General features: G+C 52.1%; 1 protein-coding gene across 2 annotated transcripts in view; it reads left to right on the top strand.

Moving 5' to 3' along the window:
- Positions 1-582: 582 nt before the first annotated feature.
- TSPAN18 (tetraspanin 18) overlaps positions 583-20682 on the top strand; it is a 168058-nt gene continuing 147958 nt past the window's right edge. For both annotated transcript variants that reach the window (XM_054587117.1, XM_054587116.1), the window contains exon 1: positions 583-771. The gene's annotated coding sequence lies outside the window, so the exon portion shown is untranslated. The remainder of the gene's footprint in view (positions 772-20682) is intronic.

Here is a 20682-nt window from a genome sequence, read left to right as displayed (position 1 = left end):
TTAGGCAGGTATTCCCAGGGCATCGGGAAGCCAAGCAGGAAGATCCGGATGGAGGGGCCACCCCCGCCACCCCCCGCAGCCCTGCAGTCGGCCCAGGAGGCAGCGTAAAGTTTCCCTGGAATAAGTACTCCAGAGGTCCAGCGTGCCACGCTGCCCACTTCCCCAACGGAAGTGGGCCCATAAGCAGAAGGGGTAGGCAGGCAGGGGGCGAAGGAAGAGGAGGACAGACGTTGGCCCCAGTGCGCCCCAGAGAAAGGCATAGATGCTGAACTGAAGGCAGAGACCAAGGCAGGGAGGAGGCGAGGGGCAGCCCGCGGGAGCAGACATGCCTTCAAGGCGGCCGCCAAGGCAGCAGCGGCGGCGGCGACTGGAGACTGAAGGGGAGGAGGTTTGGGGAGGGGAGGGAGCAAGGGAGAGAGGGAGGGACGGAGCGGTGGTTGGGAGGTGGGGCCGGCGGGCGGGCGGACGGCTGCAGCTGCCGCCGGCATCTCCGGGGCTCCAGGCTGCGGGGCGGACGCAGCGTGGAGCGATCCACACCGGAGCCGCGCGAGGCCGCCCGAGCCCCGGCCCCGAGCCCCGGCCCTGAGCCCCGAGCCCCGAGCCCCGAGCCCCGAGCGAGCGCAGCTGCCGCCTTGCGCCAGCGGGTCGCGGACACGCCGCCGCCAGGAAGGCAGCAGGCGCCCAGCAAGTTGCGAGCGCGCCGATCTGCCCGGGGAAAGTTTCCCCCGCGGCTGGGAGTTGGCGCGGGGTCCGGCCGCTGCAGCTGAAAAGGTAGGGCGTTCCGCACCTTCTTTTTACTCAGTGCGTCCCGCCGCTGCGCCCAGAGACTTAGAGACTCCACGCGCGTTGCCCCGGGGAGACTGTGGGGCTCGGTGGGTGGGGTGGGTTTGGAATTAGGAGAATCCCACGACGGTCTCGGGGAAGCCCTAGAACCAAGTTTTACTTAAACTGGCTTGCGGAGGGGGCAGGGGAGACGTGCTCGCCTCCAATCCTGCTCCGAATCCTCCGAAGGCTGGGGCTTCCCCGCGGACAGGTGCAGCGCCGGTCGGCTCTGAGAGCTCTGGGTGGGTGAGTGGGGGGCGCCAGGAGAATGGCGGAAGGTGGCAGGTGTGGTTACAAGGTGGGGGTCTCGGCGAGTGCTGCGCCCTGAGGGAGGGTGTGTGCACCCCGCCACTCCTTGCGGGGGGTGGGGCAGGTGGGGATTTGGGATTAGGAGCGAAAATCCGGGCTGGGCGGATTTCTGGGCCCAGCCGGGGTACTGAGGGTTTGCCGCCTTCGGGGTCCCTGGCAGCGGGGCGGGGCGGGGCTCCACCCTTTTCTACAGGGGCCCCTGGATCCCCTACACCGTGTGTGCGGTTTGGGAAAGCAGAGATTCTGTGGGGTGCTCGGTGGATCCGAAGCTCGGTTATGTCCAGATTGAGGGGGTGTAGTGGGAGTCCGCTTGGAGGGCTGGCGGGCTCGGGTGGGTTCACGCCGGTTTTGGGGCCGGGCTGGATTGAGCTGAGTTGGATCCCGCCAGGGGGCGCCCTTCTCTGGCCCTTTCACCCACGGCACGGCGAGTCCTGGTTCCTTCGAGACAAACGTACCGACGTCCAGGACAGACAACCCCACACCCTCCAGCACACGGGGGGCCCCGCCCAGAGGAGCACCCTGCCGCGCAGCCGGACTCGGGGAGAGGGTCGAGTGTGAGGCCGGGGTGCCTCAGTTGTAACTGCACCGTGTGCTGGGAAGCTCGGCTGTCTGGGGGTGGTTTTCCTTAGAGAAGGGGATGGTTGGCAGGGTGTCGTGGTGAATAAAAAGTCCCCGCTGGAAAAATAAAAAGGAGACAGACTGTACACTAACAACAAATTCGTGTGGAGAAAATGAATGAGAGAATTAACTTTTTGAGGTTTCTTTGGAGAGAGAAACCCGAACCCCTAAATGCACCCTCTCTGAAGAAGTTGTACCTTTGTTCCCTGAGTCTGGCCAGGCCCCTACCTGCTTGTGGGTGGGTGAGGGTCCTCTGGCATATCCTGTCTCTGCCTATCCACACTCCCCCGGGTCACAGACAAAGGGGGCGGCACAGGGCGGAAAGATGGGGGACCTTAAAGACTTGAGCGAGCAGTCGAGACCCAAGTGGTCATTTCTCAGGAGTCCGGAAGAGACCCCTGTCGCCCAGTCTGTGGTCTACAGGCCACATTCATCTGGTCATTTGCCAGTTATTGGTGGAAACCTGTTATGTGTGCTCTTGTCCTATCTCAGGGACCCTGTGTGTTGAGTCTGTGTGTCCCTGCTGAGGCCTTGGGAAGCAAAGTGGCTGCTGGCATCTGTGAAGAGTGTCTGCTTTGTCATGTGAGGGGCTGTTCTACATTGAAGGGACACTGAAGGGACTGTGGCCTCGTCTTCCTCTCTAATTCCCTCCCTCCTCCCTGCATCCCGAGTTAGTACGAACGGACAAATCAAAGATGGTGGGAGCTTTCAGCTTTCTCTTGGCTTGAAACTGTGCACATTGGGCAGCCTCCCTCCTGTGTCCCCTGCATCCCCTGCACAGGCGATGGAAATGGGGAGGGGGAAGCGGACTGAATGAGAGTTGAGGTTCGTGCTTTCCATGTAGCCCACCCAATGTTTTTGTCGGATGCTAGCAACATGCTGTAGGACAGACGGGCCATAAAGAAAGATCAGCGCGATTTTTATTTTGAGTAGAAGGAGAGGAGAAGCAGAGAGACAGAGGAAAGGGTGGAGGGGCCCTGTCTCTGGATGTGTCTTCAAGACATTCTGTGGGGCCAGAAAACAAAAGGGTTGGTTTTTTTCCCCCGTTTTGTTTTGTTTTTAGTGACTCTTGTTTTTCTGAGGAGGGAAGCCTGCCTGGAACAGCCAGCCCTGCCCTTGGAACCTGGATGCGAGTACAGGGTCCCAGAGGGCTGGCCACTGCTGCGTTCCACCCCGTTCTCTCTGCACTGCCCCCCTTCCCACGTGCCCTGAGGAGGAGAGGGAACTGAGACCCCAGGGCTGCTGACATCCCCGTTTGGACTTAGCATATCACTGCTCTGGGGCAAACTCCGAGATCTCTGATTCAGGAAAGTGTCAAGTCTTGGTCACTCTGTGTCCTTGTTGCCCTGTCCCCAAATACATTCAAATGCCTGATCCTTGACAGTATCTTTACGCAACCTGTGGTTGAAATGGCAGTGCATCATCCAAAGTTCCAGGGCACTTTCTAGCAGCAGTTAGGACACCTTGGATTGATCTAAAAAGTACCTCCCTGCCCTATAAAATACTCCATGTGAGCCTGGAAATAGCTCCGTGAGTTACTGAATGAGAGGTTTTGGTGGTCTGAGGGGTGGGTTGGAGGACAGGGTGCTCCAGGGGGTATCAATCAGAGCAAGAGTTTATGGCAGGGATTTGTAGAAGGGGTCAGGAAGGGAGGAAACATATTCAGGTGTTGATCCCGAAGAGGTGGCATATTCAGAAGCCACCTCTTCGGGATCAACAGTGTGACCTTGGGTAAGTCACTTCCCCACTCATTCTTGAACCTGCTTTCCCAGCCTGTGAAATGAGGGTGCTGGCCCAGGAGGTCTGAGAGGGCTTGGAATTTAAAGTCAGACAAGTCTAACCTTTTAGGGTGCTAGGCAGCCCTGCTGTGCCTCCAGGCCAGTGGCGGGTACCTCTCCAGCCTGTCTTGCCCCGCCCTGCCCCGCCCTACACTGCAAAGTGAACCAGGCTCCCGGCCTCTCTCAGTTTTCGGTAGAGGGGCTCCTGCGGCGCCTGCTGGGAGCCCCGTACCTATCGGAGGGCTCACCGGCTGCTTTTCCCCGATGCTTGTCAGGCGCTCACTCTCTCCTCTTCCTTGGTAGTAGTAGTGAATGTTGGTGGCTGGCCTGTCCCTTTTAGGGACCCCTCTTTCCAGAGAGCTGCTCTTCTGGCCTATTTCATCAGCCGCTGAGAAGAAAATCAGGAACATTTGTTCATGCTCAGCTGGGACACAGCAAAGGGAGGGGCCTTGGAAACCAGCACTTTGGCAACCCCCCTTCCCCCCAGGAGCAGATGATGGGTTGAGCGGGTATTTCTGCAACCTGATGCCATTGAGCAAACCTGCCAGCTTGGGCTCCTCCTGCCGCACAGGCTGGCACCTTGGACCCGCATCAGCACTCTGATCAAGGGAGGGGGAGCAGATAATGAAAACACTTATTAAAATAAGAGAGGGTGAGATGATGAGCCCCCGGTGTTTGCAACTGGCAGAGCAGGTCTTTGATCTTGGCTCTTATCTTAAGGTCCAACGCTTACCCCTTGTCTGCACCTCAGACTGCTGCTTTAATTAGCGGCTCAAACAACTTGGAGATGAGCAGAAACATGTTCGCTGTTGTGTGTGTGTGTGTAAACCCTGAGAGGCAACAGGATGGAGTGGAAAGGACACCGAACCAGGAGTTAGGAAGACTTGGGTCCTAGCCCTAATTCTGTTACCAACGGAGCTGGGCGACCTCGAGTGAGTCACCGCGCCTCTCGGAGCTTCGGTTTCCCTATTTCCGTAGAGGTGGCACTGCGTGGTGGTCAGGCTGCCTGCGTTTGAATGTTGGCTTTCTCCTAGTTATAAGGTCTGCAACCCTAGGCTACTCAACCTCTCGTTTCTCAGTTTCCTGATGTGTAAAGTGGGACTAATAATACCTCATCAGATTGTGCTGAGTAGGCAGTGAGGTGAATCGTATAAAACACTTAGCACAGTGTCTGGCACATGGTAAGTGCTCAGTAGATAGTCATTATCATTGTCATTATTATTATTATTACTGGGAAATGGGGGATTGGCTTTGATCCTTTCCAGCTCTGATGTTCTGGGGCACAGCGTGTGTGTGTATGTGTGTGTGCGCGCTTTGGGGAAGACAGGGGTACATAAAGTAAATTGCTTTTGTTTTCTTCTTTTCTTCCCCTGCTTCCCTGAGGACTTCTGAGTTAAAATCTTGTGAGTATTCTCACGATAGCCCTATCCTCGTGGCAGGAAGCCCAATTTGACGTCACTGAAAATATCCCAGTTTCTGGCACTTGAGGGATGATATTTCATCAGCTCGTATTTGCCCATCCTTTCTCTTCCACCCTTTGTCTCCCACCCTGAACCAGAGTACGAAGACCATATGTGCAGATAATGAATTTAAGCTGATACACAGCCCCCAGATTTACCCAAATAAAAGGCCGTCCTCCTGGAAGACACTTTGGACTTGAAAATATCCTGGCTCCTCTGCTATGTTGCATTATGTCTGGCCGGTCCTGCGTCTCTCTGTGTTCTGACCCGGGGTCTGTTGCAGGGACGTGGGCTGGGCCAGGTCTGCAGTCTGAGGTTCCGGGCTCTGTGTCCTGACTGGGGCGGCCGCCCCTGGCTGTGCCTCTGCCTGGGCCCCCTCCAGCAGGCCTGGCGCTCTGGGCTATCTCAGGGCTGGTCTTCATGGTGACAGCCGCTCGGAGAGGGCGCAGCGTCCGCCAGCAGCTGGATAACGCTTTCTCTCACCTCCACCCTCAAGGTCGGTTCAGAGATTGTCCCCATTTTACAGATGAGAAAGTACGGCTCAGAAAAATCAAGAGAGTAAGCAGTGAGGCTGGGATGTGCTCCTAGGCTGATCTGATTCCCCATCCTGTGCTCTGAAGCACTATGTAATCTTTCCTCTTGTATCAAAACCTCGTGTGAGCCCCAAAGCCCCAGGGAAGATATCCCTGAGATTCAAACAGGCCCTGTTCTTCCTGCTTTTGATCATCTTCCAGGCTCAGAACACTTTACAAGATTCCCTTTTTTCATCCTGCATTGATTGCTGAGCCATCCTGGGGACAATGAGGGCTAGGAGGGTTTTTTGGCAAGACCACTTACAGGAGGGGAATGATCTTATTAAGCAACAAAAGGTTATAATTTAAAGAGAGTGTGTGTTGGAGTCACAGACCTGCATTTGAATCTTATTTCTGCCACTTTCTGGTTATAAGGCTTTGGTTTCCTTATCTGTGCAAATCAGAATAATAGTAACAATGATCCTGTTAAGCTAAGTAACACGAGCTGCCACAGCCCATGACCCCAAACTCTCAGGGCCTTAGCGCTGCCGGTTCCATTCTTGCTGCCATTATTCATCCAGCATGGATCTCTGCTCCACATGGTTACTCAGGGACCCAGGCTGATAGCCACTCCTCCGTCTTTGTAGCTGCACCTTCTGGATCATGTGGCATCTACGGTTACCGCAGAAGGGGAAGAGAGACATGGAAAAGGTACACTTTAACACTGAACTGCTTCATCCAGGAGGTGACACACATCACCTCAGCTCCGGTACATTGGTCAGAACTGTCACCTGGCCCCCAACCAGCTGTAAGGGAGGCTGAGAGTGTAAGGAGACCAGTGGATATTTGCGGAGCACTAACTCCCTGCATTTACGTTTCCTGAATAGAATATTAATTGAGATGATATGCTTAAAGTTTCTAGCATAGACATGGTACATAGTCCTTAAAACATGGAAACTTCTGCCCTGGACCAGTGTGGCTCCGTTGGTTGGGTGTCATCCTGCAAAGGGAAAGGTCACCGGTTCGATTCCTGTCCGGGCACCTGCCTGGGTTGCAGGTTTGGTCCCTGGTCGGGGCACATACAAGAGGCAACTGATCAATGATTTTCTCACATCTGTTTTTCTCCCTCTCCTCCCTTCTGTCCCCTGATTCTAAAAATAAATAAATAAAAATGGAAGCCTCCCTTCCCTAATAATCCCTGATATGTGTCGCTCTTTATAGATCACATACTGCTACAATGAAATGGTCTTTGGGTACATGGGCAGATGATATAGTACCTGTAATACACGGGAGGGAGGGGGTGCTCAGAGAGGTCAAGGGACTGGCATGTGAATGAATACACAGCAAGGGCGCTGAGCCGAGCCCTGACCTTTCACCCATTGCTTCTATGGCCTTCTTTGGCTTAGTGAAATTTGCTGCTCGGAGAACTTCCTCCAGAACCCCCCTTTGCACCTGTCTTCGCCGCCCCTACCCCAATGGTGTGGAGCTTCCATATTCATCTTCGGTGTGTGCAGGGGGCAGGAGGAGAAAGGGCTGGGAAGCGGGGGCTGCAGGAACTCTCTGGAAGCTGGGGGAGAAGCCATAGGCATTGGGGTTCCACATGCACTGCTTTGGGAACTGCTGTACATTGAAGCGTTGGGGTCCCTCCCTAATGACACACAAAGTTACCTGTGTTACCTGTCCCATGATGCAGCCCTGTGCTGGCCCTTGTGGGGTTGGGCAGGGAGGGAGCGGGGACCTGATGAGGCTCTCCAGCCCTGTTTTTCTGTGGACAGTACTATGGCGAGACCTAGTTTGAATCCTGACTTTTCTACTTAGCAGTTGTTTGTCTCTTTGAGCCTCACTGTTCTCCTCTGCAAAATGGGAAGAATATGGGAAAGCTGTAAAGCTAATCAGGTGACTGGCACATAGTAGGTATCAGCATGTGTACCTATCTTTCTTCTCCCTCTTGTGTAAGAAAGAAGACACGCTTTTGGCCAGGGGCCAGTGCCGAGGGGGAGGCTAGAAGCAGCCCAGCACACCCACCCGTGTAACGTCGGACGGGGAGGCACTGGGCTCCCATCCCCCGTGGCTTTGCGCTGAGCTCTCATGTTGAATTAATAAGGCATCTATTTGAAATGGGAGAAGAATTTGGAGTTCTGGCCCTTGGATTTAGGCCCATCTTTTCATGTCTAATTACCGCTGTGGGCTCGGGGCCTGGGGGTGCTGCTGAGAGCGGGCCCCTCCCGTGCTGCTGCCTCTTGGGCTGGGACAGATGGCAGCGCACTTGCTGCCGGCCAAGTGCACCTCGGCCTCCTGGGGGAGCAGCCCCATCGCCACGTGGTGCGTGACATTTAGGGCTCCCCCCAGCAGGGCAGGCCCGGGGTGCTCATCGACTGTGGGTTCTTAGCGCCCAGGGGAATGAGGTCCTTCTCCAGCCAAAACATAAAGACCTCCAGAATAAGGGAGATGAGCTGTCCCCCTGGAAGGACCCCACAGGAATAGCTGGTGGGCTGGAAACCAGAGTGGAAAGGTCTTCTAGGAGAGGATGGTTCTAATGTGACCCACTACCCCCCGGGTATGGTGGACGCTTGTTCCTGGGGACACTGCAGAGGGGGACCTTCCATTGCAGCTGCTACCGAGATGCTAGGGAGGCACTGTTGACACATGGCTTTTTCGAGAATCACTGGAAGGCATACGAACCAATTGAGCTTGTAAGTTGGCCACCACCACAAGGTCCCTGAAACACACTTTGTTCACTCCTGCCCCCAGCCCTCAGCTTCCGCAGCCCTCCCACCGGAAACACACAGGGTAGGGCTTTGGACCTGCCTGGTGCCCCAGGAGGTGGTGTATTGGTTTCCTAGAGCTGCTGTAACAAAGTGCCACAAACTGGGTACTTAACACAACACACATTTATTCTCTCACAGTTCTGGAGGCTAGAAGTCCAAAATAATGTGCTGGCAAGGCTCGAAGGGAAGGTCTTTCCTTGTTCCTCCTTAGCTTGCGGTAGCTATTGGCAGCACTTGGTGTCCCTTGGCTTGTGGACACACCCATCTCTTCCTCTCTCATCACCTGGTATCCCCCTGTGTTTGTCTTTCCTCTTATGAGGACATCAGTCATACTGGACGAGGGCCTAATGATCTCCTCTTTAGTTGATTACATCAGCAAAGACCCTATATCAAATGAGGTCATATTCACAGATACCAGGGGTTAGAACTTGAGCATATCTTTCTAGGGTTCACAATTCAACTCATAACTCAAGATGGGTAGTATTATTGCCCCATTTTACAACCAAGAAAACCACCCCAAACAGGTTGAGTAATTTGCTCAAGTTCCTGTAATTATACAAGTGGTAAATGATTGGTCAGTTAATCCCTGTTCATTTCAGTTTTCTTATCCATAAAGTAGTGATTTATACCCACCTCATGACCTAGCTGTAAGCATGAAAGAAGGTAAATGTCTGCATTCAAAACGGTTTGCCCACAGCTAAACATTTGTCAGCTGCTGTTGTCTGTTGCCTGGAGAGGTGCTGCGTGTTCAGTCTGGGCTCAGGAAACTGCAACGGATATGAATTGTAACCAATCAAAGGTAAAAATGTTTTCTAGAAATAATGATTTGTAACGACTGCATGAAAGGACCATTTACATTCTTTCAACAGGTCTTTCTGGGGCTGCCTGCTATTTCCATCTCCTCTCAAGTTGAGAGTCTCTGGTTGAAATGAATTGTTCTCGCTTGCTGTTTATCCTGGGTTCACCTTTAGCCCTGGAAATCACTGTGACTTTTGCAAGTCGGGCTTCCCTCTCTAGGGGCAGCTGCGTCTGGGCATCTCTGCATGAGGAGGGGGGCTAGGAGGGAACACAGATGGCTCCCCACTTCACAGCCCACAAGCCCGGGGCCCAGGAGGGTTTGAGGGTTCAGGAGCGGAGGCAGAGGGTTCAGACATGCAGCCTCATCTCCGTGCAGCGAAAGCAGAAGAGGCCCCACGCTGCTGAGGATTAAGAGTGGGGCTTCTGAGCATAACAGCCTGGGTTCAAATCCTGGTTCAGCCATGTTTCTTGACCTTTGATGAGTTACTTCTCTGTGCCACCATTTTATCTCACAGAGTTTTATGAAGATAAAATAAGCTTCAAATGCATAAATGTTTCTCTTAGGATTGAATGCTGCACTTCACAACGATTTGATGAATGTTAGACTTATTCTTCTTATTTTATTTATTATCTGTTTTCCTCAATGGAATGAGGGCAGAGACCTGTCTGTTTTGTTTTCCATGGAATCTGCAGGGTGTAGCTCAGTGCCTGTGGTGGAATAGGTGCTCACTTTGTACATGCTGAATGAATGAGTGAATGAATGATTGAATTCTTATTAATAGCTTCTTTGAAATCGCATCCTTCCTTGCTATGTACCAAAGTCTCTTCCCCTTATCTGGGGATACCACTGGGAACTAACCCAGTGGGGAGCCCTAGGGCACCATATAAACTCAGGGAAGGTACTTACATGTGGGAGTGGGGACAGCGCAGGCCTCCCCATGAAGCGAGGTACAAATAGAAGCTTGGAGGATGAGGAGAGGCTGGGGAGGGGAGCCTGGAGGGTCGTGGTCACACAGGAAACAGGCTGTGCGGGGGTCCGGTGAGGAGAGCCGCATTCGCGGTGTGGGGGGTTTTCCCACGACGTACGTGGGAATGGATGGGCACCGCCAGCAGAGGCACTGCCCCACGCTCTGACACGCGGCAGGAAGGCCAGTCCTTCTCCAGGGTTACTACCTAACGGGTGTACCTCACTCGAGGCAGCCCAGATCTATGAAATGCCAGCTGGACGAGAGGGTGCTCATTCAACCTGCAGACAAATGAACTCTCAGTTTCCTGGTGCTCCCTTCCGCCTTAAAAATAAAATTCGGTGTACTGAAGTTCAACTTACACACTCAGTTAGGGAAAACATCCGTTCTGTAACGTGATCATGTTAGCCGCCTGGCAGGAAACCCTTCAGTGGATCCTCTCTTGTGTTCAGAAGCCTTTCCTGAAGCCTCTGCCCCTTCCCATCCAAGCCCGCTCCAGCCCACCTGCCACTTTGCTTCCTTCTCTTGTCCCCAGCCCACACAGGACCACTCTCTATGCTCTCCCCAACATTTCCTGCAATGCTTTTTCCTCCCTCTTTACCTACTTGACTCTTCATCCTTTGGATCCCAGTCCCTGCATCAGCTCCTCCGGGAGGTCCTCCTTGTCTCCTGAGTGGGCCAAATTCCCACCTGTTGACTCCGATTGCTCCATCATCCCCTCCTTCATGGGTGATTATTGACTCGTCTGTGTGATTATTTAATATCCATCTCCTCCACTGTAGCGTAAGTCCCAGAGGGCAGCGATCCTGTCTGTCTTTGCTCATCCCTGTCTCCCAGGTACCTGGCAGGTTCTTAGGAGGCGCCTCTCTTCATTTTCTCCTTTGCAGCCCCGTCCTTTCTGTTCCAAGTTGTTTTGGGTAATAAGCATGGCTACACGTATTGGTCGCTTGCAGTGTGCCACGTGCTCACAAATCTGCCTTAACCAATAGCATGGCTTACAGCCCCAGCTCTACCACCCATCCGCTCCACAGCTTTGGACAAGTCACTCCACCTCTCTGTGCCTCCTTTTCTCATCCATAAAAGGGGACTAGGAATAATGCCAAATTTATTGAGTTGTGAGGATTAAGTAAATGAATCCATGTTAAGTGTATTTTCTTACAGTTTTGGAGGTTAGAAGTTCATGATCAAGGCGCTAGCAGGTCTGGTTTCTCCTGAGGTCTCTCTCCTCAGCCAGCACATGGCTGTTTTCTTGTTGTGTCTGCACGCGTTTGTTCTGTGCACGCTCATCCCTGGTGTCTCCTGGGTGTCTAGATCATCTCTTCTTATAAGACCATCGGTTAGATTAGATTTGGGCCCCCCCTAAAGCCTTATTTTAACTTAATTACCCCTTTAAAGGCCCTATCCCCAAATAGAGTTACATTTCAGAAGTAGTGGGTTAGGGCTTTCACATATGAATTTTGGGGGAAACACAATTCACCCTATGATGCCTTCTAGTTGAGGAAACTGGGGCACAGAGAGGTTAAGCCACTTGCCTAAGGTCACACAGCTGGTGGGCAGATACAAATGCAGGTGATCTGAGCCCCAGAGCCGTTCTCAAGCATTAGATGGTCTGTTTCCCCGGCTCGCTCCTTTGTGGGAAGCCAGGGTCTTCCCCAGTGGAGCCAGTTCGTGTCTTAGCCAGAGTTGGCAGTTAATCAGGATCCAGAGGTCTCCGGGGCCTCTCATGTGGCCCCTTTCCCCCTCCCAGCCCTTAACCTATTTCCCCTTTGCCCCAGAACACTTGCTGGCAGCGCTTGCGGCTGTGGCATGTACCCCGAGATAACTCACGGATGACAGTCCTAATCTTGCCCACGAACTAGCTCGCTTTTATTGTTATTTTCACATTGCTCTCGTGTATCAATAGTCTTTGGAAACAAATGACATCATCCTGTTTATAACATTCTGTTTTTAGTAGTGGCAACAAACTGCTTTTTTTTTTTTTCCTAGATGGGAAATAGGCTAATCCCTTGTTCAGCGGCAGCTACCAAACCTTTGAGGGAACGGGGACCTACCTCCCTGCGCGGCGCGGCGGAGACAGAGGCCACAGTGGGGTGGAAAGGACGTGACAGGATCCCGGGAAGTGAGGGAGGTTACTGATCCCGGAGTTTTCTCCCGCCATAGTGGGCATTTATTTGATTTTCCAGTTCTCAGAAGTTCTTTGAAAAGAATCATGTTTTACTGGTGAAAGGCTTAGGAAGAAAATAATCAGAAAATATGGAAGCAGAACAAAAGCGTATTCAGTGGAAACGAACTCTCCGTCTTCACCCAGTCTCCTTGCCCAGAGACAAACAGCGGTACCAGCTTCCTGTCTCTCTTGAGCTGTTCTCTCAGTAGATGAGCCCACTGTGTAGATAGCGCCCTTCCTTTTATATACCTGGTGATGCTCCATCCCTTCTACTCTGTATCTTGCAAGTTTTCACTTGCTCTGCATTCACACATACACTTCTGTCGTTTTAGTTGCCTGTCTCCAAAAGCAGACTGTGAACAAGGATTTGCATGCAAATAGTTTACACGTGAGGTTGGTCCCAGAGAGGCGAGTGGGCTGGGAGGGGAGGAAAGCCAGCCAAAGGTGCACTAATGAACTGCCCACCTCTGTGGGCAGCCGGGGTTCCTTCTCTCCCACTGGGGGCCCTCCCAGTCATTTGTGGAGTTCACCTCAGGGTTGTCCCAGGGAGTGGTCACCAACTAACTTCCTTCTTTCAGGAGCCTAGGGTTGCTCCTGGGGACAGCGGCATCTGGTTACTTCCAGCCTGCCTTCAGGCAAAGAGACGGAAGCGGGGCTTGAATAGGGGCTACCAGAGTGAAGAGAACTCTTTCTTGAGGCTGTTTGGGGCCTCCAGGGTGGACCATGGGGCGTAGGAGAGGCACAGCTCACTTATCTCTTGCTTAGCACTTCCTTTGGTGATAGATGCCTAGTGTTCCTGCATGGATAGCTATGATGCTTTGTCCGATTCCCCAGCGATGGACTGGAATGCCTTCTCGCACTTGCCTCTTTCCCGATGCTCCACAACCTGTGGCGACCATGTGTGTGCAGTGGCTGGCTGGGTCAATGGCCATCTCCTCTCTCCCACAGTTGCTTGGCCCTCTCCGGCCTCTTTCTGTCCCTGCCCACCCCTGCTTGGTCCTCACAGATGTCACTTGGACCCTTTCGTTTCGTGGGATCCAGGTGCCTTGGCCAGGTGGGGCCTGTGAAAGAACCTTGGGACCCTTTGCAGAGAACTTACGAGAGGGAGGCCAGCAGGTCATGACAGAGGGTGATTCCCACCTTCCTCCTGGGTCGCCTGTTGGCAGATCAAAGGCCTTTCTGTTGTTGTTTTGTTTTCCTTCCCAGTGGCTTCTTGCTGAGGAGGCAGGCTGCCGGGCCAAGGCAAACAGAGCAACCTCCGAGGCCGAGGCCGCGGCCTGCCTGCAGTGCAAGGCTGGGCGAGGTGGCCGCCCGAGTCGGGTGCGCAGGGGCCACAGCTCGGGCCGCGGGTGGGAGAGTGCCTTCCCTTCCCTCCTTTGAGCCAAGAGGCCAGATGGGAACAGTGGGTGCCAACCTCAGAGCCTGATGGGCCCCACAAGGCCTGGAAATGTGGTAAAACCATGGAATTGGAGGAGTTGGGGTGGAGGTGCCAAGAGAGCTGGATTGCAGCCTAGACCCATCCTGTGAATCACTGTCCCCATTGTTCCCCAGCTGATGAGGTGGGAAGAGCACTGGACTGGGAGTCCAGAAAGTCAGAATTTAGAGCCTAGTTCTCTTTGGCTCAAATTAGCTCTCGTTTCTGCTGTGGATTTCTGACTTCTCATCTACACGCTGGGGAGTGAGGCTGCTTGTTCTCTGGGTCTCCTTCTGACTCTGGAATTGCTCCTTAGAGTCTTGACCAGGAACTATGACCAAAAAGCTTTGAATTCCCTGGCGCAGAGTGCTTAGGAAGGCTGAGGAAGCCAAGGCCTGGTTGTTGATGGAAATGGGGGTGCTGTTTAAATAAATTAAGAGCAAAGGAGGAAAATCCATCAGCATTATTTTCAATAGCTGGAATGATACGCATAACATTTCCTCCCTTTCATTTGATAATTTTTCCTTCTTGAAGTAGTTTGAAGAAAGAAAGTGTCCGATGATTTGATGCACAACGAGCTCAAATAAAAATATTCTTTTAAAAAGGTAGTTGGTTGCTATGTAATTGAATTTAAATAATAGGCAATTTTTGTTTCTAAGTAGCCTGACCAGTATTCAAACACTATTCTAACTAGTTGAGAGGTATTCATATGTTTGTGTGAGAGAGTAAAGAAGAAAAGATCTCACTGATAAGAGTCTTTTTGGCAAAACAATAATAATGATAATATATTAAAGTCGTGTGCATAAATTCATGTGTGCTAGTGGGAAATGTATGGAATTAAAATTGAATGCTCTTCTAAAAGGAAGAGATCCAAAGGCGTCTGTAGAGGCCAAATGGCATTTGAATGGGGCTAAGTGAGGATTCTGGTTTCTGAGTCTCACAGACCTGAGTTCAAATTCTGGGTATGCCCCTCACCAGCTGCATAACATTTGGCACATTTTTTATCCTGAGCCTCAGTTTCCGCGTTTGGTAAAAGGGACAGCAAAGGCTGGATCAAGGGTCTGTCCTTGTGCTGGGCATGGAATAATGTACCCTGTTGGTTCTTTTCCAATCCCTTTCTCTCCAGAACACAGCAGACTTTCCACGTGTGTGCTAGACCCATAGGCACTACCTAATTTGATGCCCAATAATCCGATTGTAGTGAGATTTTTTTTTTAAGATTTTATTTATTTATTTTTAGAGGGGAAGGGAGGAAGAAAGAGAGGGAGAGAAACCTCAATGTGTGGTTGCCTCTCACATGCCCCCTACTGGGGACCTGGCCTGCAACCTAGGCATGTGTCCTGACTGGGACTCGAACCAGTAATCCCTGGATTCATAGGCCAGCACTCAGTCCACTGAGCCACACCAGCCAAGGCTGTGGTGAGATTTTTAATCCCCATTTTGTGGAAGGGAAACCTGCTTTGATGAGATTATGGAATTCCGTATATCACCCAGTTGGTGGAGGGGCATATGTGAAGCTGGAAGGGTTTGCCTGAACCACAGAAAGGCCTGGACTTTTCCATCCTCAGGGCTTTTTGCTTCTGAGCCCTGTTGAATGCAGAAAGGGGCTCCTGGTGTTGCTTGGTGTAGGCATTCATTCATTCTTTTTTCTTCCATGTGTACTAGACTTTGCCTGAAAATTTCAGGCCGAGGGTGGTGCACCCAGATAACCATCCAGCCCAACCTTGCATACGGAGATTTTTCTGGGTTTTAAAGCCCCTGAGCATATCCAGGCTGGGCCCTCTTGCCCACTCCTCTCGTCTCCCAAGCTTCTCCCTAGTCTCAGGCCTCCTCAGAGGACACAGAGAGTTTCTTTCTCTTGGTCTCCCCTAGAGGTACCCCTTGGGTGGGTGACTCAGGTGGCCCCCGAGGACAGGGCCTGTCCAGCACCTGGCTAACCCACTTCTCCTGTCATAGAAATTCTCCTTCTGCCAGAGGCCCTTTTTTCCTGGCCCTGGCAGGGCACCTGGCCTCTGCTGCTGCCTGGTGCCCCAGGACTAAACTATGCCTTGGTAGTGGTGATTCCCTAGAAGACATTGTTCTTCGGAGCCCTCCCGTGGGGAGTGGCAGGTGATCTTAGCTCTCTTGTATTCTTGTCTCTTCTGCCAATTAACAAGGGGCTGCGAACAGAGTTAGCACTTTTTCCCCCAAAAAGAATTCAGGAGCTGGTGATGTGTGTATGCGTGTACACAGGTGCGCTGGTATGGGTTCTGCCTGCCTTAAGGTGTCACCAAGGGCTGTGTCTGAAATAAGTGTCGTGTTGAAGGCCACGGATGATTGTATCTATGGGGTGAGGAGCAACAGAGTCAGGTAAAGGCCCATCCTGGCCAGTTCAGTGGGTAATGGGAAGGGAGGATGTAGTGGTTAGAGCTGGGGCCTGGGGTCAGGCCTCGCGGGTGGGTTCTGGCCCTGCCACTTTCTGGCGTATATAACCTCGGACTGGTTAAATCTTCATGCTTCCATTTCCTTCTCTGTGGAACCAGACTGCAGCCGTGCAAGTTGGTGGGAGCCCGAGGTTACTCGGTGCGTGTGGAGGGCTGAGGGCAGCGCCGGAGAGTCCTCTGCGGGGCAGTGTGTGTGCCTCACCAAGAACAAATAGCATGTCCGCGGAAGTTGGGGGAGAAAGGTAAACTAGACCTTGTGGGAAGATGTGCGCAGGAGTTAGGAAGACCCCACGTTTTGAGTTGCACTTGGTTCTTTTTTCTGTTACATCGGTTCCGCCACCTCTAGGAGTAGCCAGAAGTCCCCCAAAGACGGCAGCCATGTTTGGACTCCTGCCTTCCCTTCTGGAAGTGGAGGGGTGTGCTGGGTGCCTTCTTCCATCACGGTGGCAGCCCCAAAGCTCCACAGAATAAAGAGAGTTTGGAGGTGAAGATAAAGCAGTAATGAGAGAGGAAATGCCCTTGTAATACTCTGAGGACCCAATCTTGGGCACATTTTGTTCAAGACGGCCTCAAAGGGCAGATTTGCAGATGTTAGGGGGCTTTTTGTTTGTTTGTTTGTTTGTTTGTTTTAATTTCTAGCATCAGTGAGGGTCGAAGAACAACAAGGAGCCATCTGGCCTGGTTGAAAGGAGAACATGAGATTGCTTAGTTTTCATTTGCAGCAAAATGTACTGGGAGTTTTTTTGCAAATGTTAATAAAGACGGAAAGCTGTAAGACGCGAGAGGCCTCCTGGGTTACTGCTGGAAACACCTTTCCCCCGTTGGAACCCCTCCCTGGGTTTGTGTGTATCATCACTTCGGAAAAGGGCAATTTGCAGAGATGTCAGATCACCAATCTCAGCTGCATTAGGGATAAATCTCTGACTTATAGCCAGGGATCAGCGTGAGAACGCTGTCTTGCCTGCTCTTGGCTGCAGCCAAGAATCCCAGCCTGCAGCCAGCTTGGGCGCTGTCTCCACTCTTTACTACTTAGCGGGGAGGAAGTGAAACAAATGTGATAGATTTGAGATGAATTAGGTAACCATCATATTCCTGCCTTTTCCATTGGTTCCTAATTGGTTGTGAGGGTTCTCATGGGAGAGAAAGAGACCTGGATTCGAAATGGGGAGGTAGGTTCAAGTTCCAGCTTTGCTGTAGCCTTGCTGTGTGACCCTAGGTAAGGCACTGTCCCTCTCTGGGCTTGTTCACTATCTATAAAACTCCCTTGTGGTAAGAATGGAGTGAGGATGAGCAGCAGCTTCCCCCTTTAAGTCAGGTGTGCCTCTCTCCCATTCTGCCTCAGGATCTTTGTTGGTATTTGCATTTGGAACTCAAGACAAAGCGCTGCCCTCTGGGGCTGCCAACCTGCATCAAAGGGAAGGGCTTTGAAGGTGAGTTAGAAAGTGGGTTAGAAAGGCTTTGCAGGTGAGTTAGAAGGGTGTCCTGGTCATGCTAGGGTTCAATCCTGACTCTGCCTAAACTTACTATCTTGGTGACTTTGGGTGAGTTATTTAGTCTCCCTGACTAAACTCCCTGGCAGCATGCCTGATGCTATGGACGCTTGGCAGAGCACAGCTGGCCTGGTGGTGCCCCTCATGCCCACTGGAGGGGTGACTCACTGGTTACTGCGGTACAGCCACCTGGACGCAGTGCTCCTTTTGCTGATGTTGGGGTGGGAATGGAAGTTCTCCGGGGCTCTGGCAGTGCCCTCCTCCCTGGCCCACCTTGTGCACCAGAGCTTGGCTTGCATGGGAGGGCATGGCGTTCCTTTGGCCTCTCAGGACCAGGCGCCAGGCGGGGTGGTGACTGCAGCTCCCAGCAGCTAATCCTGCTGGTCAGGGCACCAGGCACTCCCACACAGGTGGGCATCTGCTTTGCCTTGTGGGGCAGTGGACGCTTGGGAACATGCTGTGTTGCCTCCCGGCTCCTTGGTACCTTCCTTTTCCATTCTGTTCACAGCCCGGAACAGCCCTGTCTCAAAGAGATGGTTCTCAGGCACATGGTGTTTCCACAAGAAGCTTGCTGGTTGGATCTTTGCTGCCTTGCAGGCTTCCTTATCCCAGAAACCACTTGGGTGGGGAGGTGCAAGGACCAAGTGATTTCCTCTCTCCATGCCTCAGTAGTCTTATCTGGAAAATGGGCATTAATCATACCTGGCTCACTGCTGCTGCTGCTCAAGAATCCGAAATATGATTGTGAATATTACTGTTGCTATTGTTACTGGTTATGAGAGACCACCTAGGGGGCCGTTTGAGGTTGACTTTGGTGTAAAGGATGTGGTTTGAAATGGCCTCTTTGTCTTAAAACAATCTGTTTTGATTTATTCAACTGTGGGAATTTGAAAATGGCCCAACTGTTTTTTCTCCCCTTGCTCGCTCTCTCTCCGGCCCTTGGATTTCCTCTCACTCATTCATTGACTCGCTCCCACTTACATCCCTCTTGCTCACTTATCCACCCTCGTGTTTATTCACACTCATCTTCTCACTCAATTTAAGTGCAGGTGGAACTTCAAATGGCCCAAATGTTTTTCCTTCTACCTCAGAGGCCTACGGTCTGTCTTAAATACCTCCACTCAGATGTGTATGCGGTTGGATTCATACTCCAACTCCGCTTCCTCTTTCCATCTCGTCTACCCTGCTCCCACCCCCGCAGAGCCCGAGGGCAGGAGACCTGCGTCTCACTCTGCCTCTTTTACTGACCTGCTCCAGGGCTATGTGACATGGGCCAAATCACTCAGCCTCTCTGGGCCTCAGTTTCCTCCTTTCCAACAGAGGCCAAGCTATCAGTTTACATTTAGAGAGAAGATCACTTTCTTACGCAGGACCTCAGGTGCTCAAGATAAGTTCCTTCCTGCGTCTTATATTCCCTGACTCTGCAAATGAGTGGATCTGATCTAATTAAGCAGACTGTGTGCCAACCTGAAATTACTTTTTAACCTTTCCTGGTACTGAAGAGACATCATTTTATTTTGAGCTAGAAATTAACGTGAGGTCAGGATAATACGGAAAGTTCAAGAGGATGATTCACTCTTGACTTTAGAGAGACACAACATCAGTCTGAGCTGGGCTTATCCCTCTTCCTCCCGCTGTCCCCGGCAGAGGTGACTAGGGAAGCTGGGGCAGCGGTCAGTTTGCCACTGCCAGTGGGGGAGGGCGGGCGGACCTCAGCACAGAGACCCTTATGTTTCCTGTCCCAAATCCACCAAAAGGGTTCATTCCGTTTGTGTCTCCCTCTCACCCTGTCCCGAGGCAGAGAAGCTAGAATTTATTCAGAACACAGCACGTGGGAACACACGGTCCTGTGGACTCCTTGCAGTGACCTACAGGTTAGGTGCTGCTCTCATTCCCGTTTTAGGGGTGGTGATACTGGGACAGGATGAGGCTGAGCGTGTCACACAGTGTATCAGTGACAGAGCTGGGTCTGCAGCTGAGTGGTGGCTTGGGCTAGAGCTAAGCTTCTGACCACCAAATCAGCCTGTCTGCCCCAAGTGGCCCAGCGATGCCGAGACGGAGTGCAGAGAAACAGGATTTGGTGGGTGCCTGAGTTTTACCCCTGCTCTGCTACAAACTCATCACGCACCTTGGGTGAGCGAGTCCCTTACCTTCCCTGGGCCTCTGTAACCTGTGGTGAAATGGAGGAGAGGGGCCAGCGATCCCCAAGCCCCTTCCAGCATGGTGTCGTGTGGTTTTCCGGAGTGTTGGATTTTAGGCAGCGATTAAGAATCAGGCTGCTAGGGTTAAATCCTGCCTTAGGAGCTGTGCGGCCTTGGGCAGGTGACCCAAGCCCTCTGATGCTCAGGTTCTCTATCTGCAAAACGGAGAGACGAACACCTATCACGTGAGGCTGCTGTGTGGACTGAGAGGCAAAGTACGTTACCTGTTACCCAGGACGATGTAGGGGCTCCAGTGAGTGCCAGCTCTTACTGATCCACCTTGGAAGACCCTCTTGCGAGGGATGGGAGCTTGCCAGCTGCCAAGGAGAGCCCATCCCAGAGTTAGAGCGCACTGTGCATGAGTTGCCATGGTGCCTTTGGATAAAAACCATTTGGCCATTAGAGTGCCTTGGGATTTCCCAACCAAGGTACCATCTTGGACATTCCAAAAACAGAAGTGAAAAGGACCGGAGCGATTTAGTCCCATGGCATTCAACTTACCTGGAGCCATAGAAGTCAAAGAAAGTTCAACATGGAACAGCCAATATGAAATATAACGGAGCTTCCACGTTGAAGCAGGATGGGGAGCTTCCCCTCCCTGCCTCCCCCCCACTTTGGCACCCCCTGCAGAGCCCACGGGGAACCCATTTTCAGCATCACAGGCCAAGAAGTGATAGATAATGAAACTGAGATCCCAAAAGGGGCAGAAACTCACCTAAGAATCAGAAGCAGGCACGTTTGCCAAAATCATTTTCATTAGCAGCATCATTTTCCATTTTTACAAGAGGGCTCTCCTGTGTTTCTTTTGACCATGGATCTTAATCACCTGGAGACGTGTCTTTCAATATTGACACTTACTTAGGGGCTGACATTTCTGAATTATTCTCTCTCCTGCCTCCTCACAGCCATAGGTAAAGGCTGGATGGATATTTATTGTTCAATCAAGGAAAATGGAGCTTT

This window comes from Pteronotus mesoamericanus, unplaced genomic scaffold, assembly GCF_021234165.1.
Source record: "Pteronotus mesoamericanus isolate MK-2021 breed Mesoamerican mustached bat unplaced genomic scaffold, CSHL_Meso_final scaffold_1066, whole genome shotgun sequence".
Lineage (NCBI taxonomy): Eukaryota > Metazoa > Chordata > Mammalia > Chiroptera > Mormoopidae > Pteronotus > Pteronotus mesoamericanus.
Note: the sequence above shows the minus strand (reverse complement) of the source record. Positions and strands in the feature narration are given on the sequence as shown.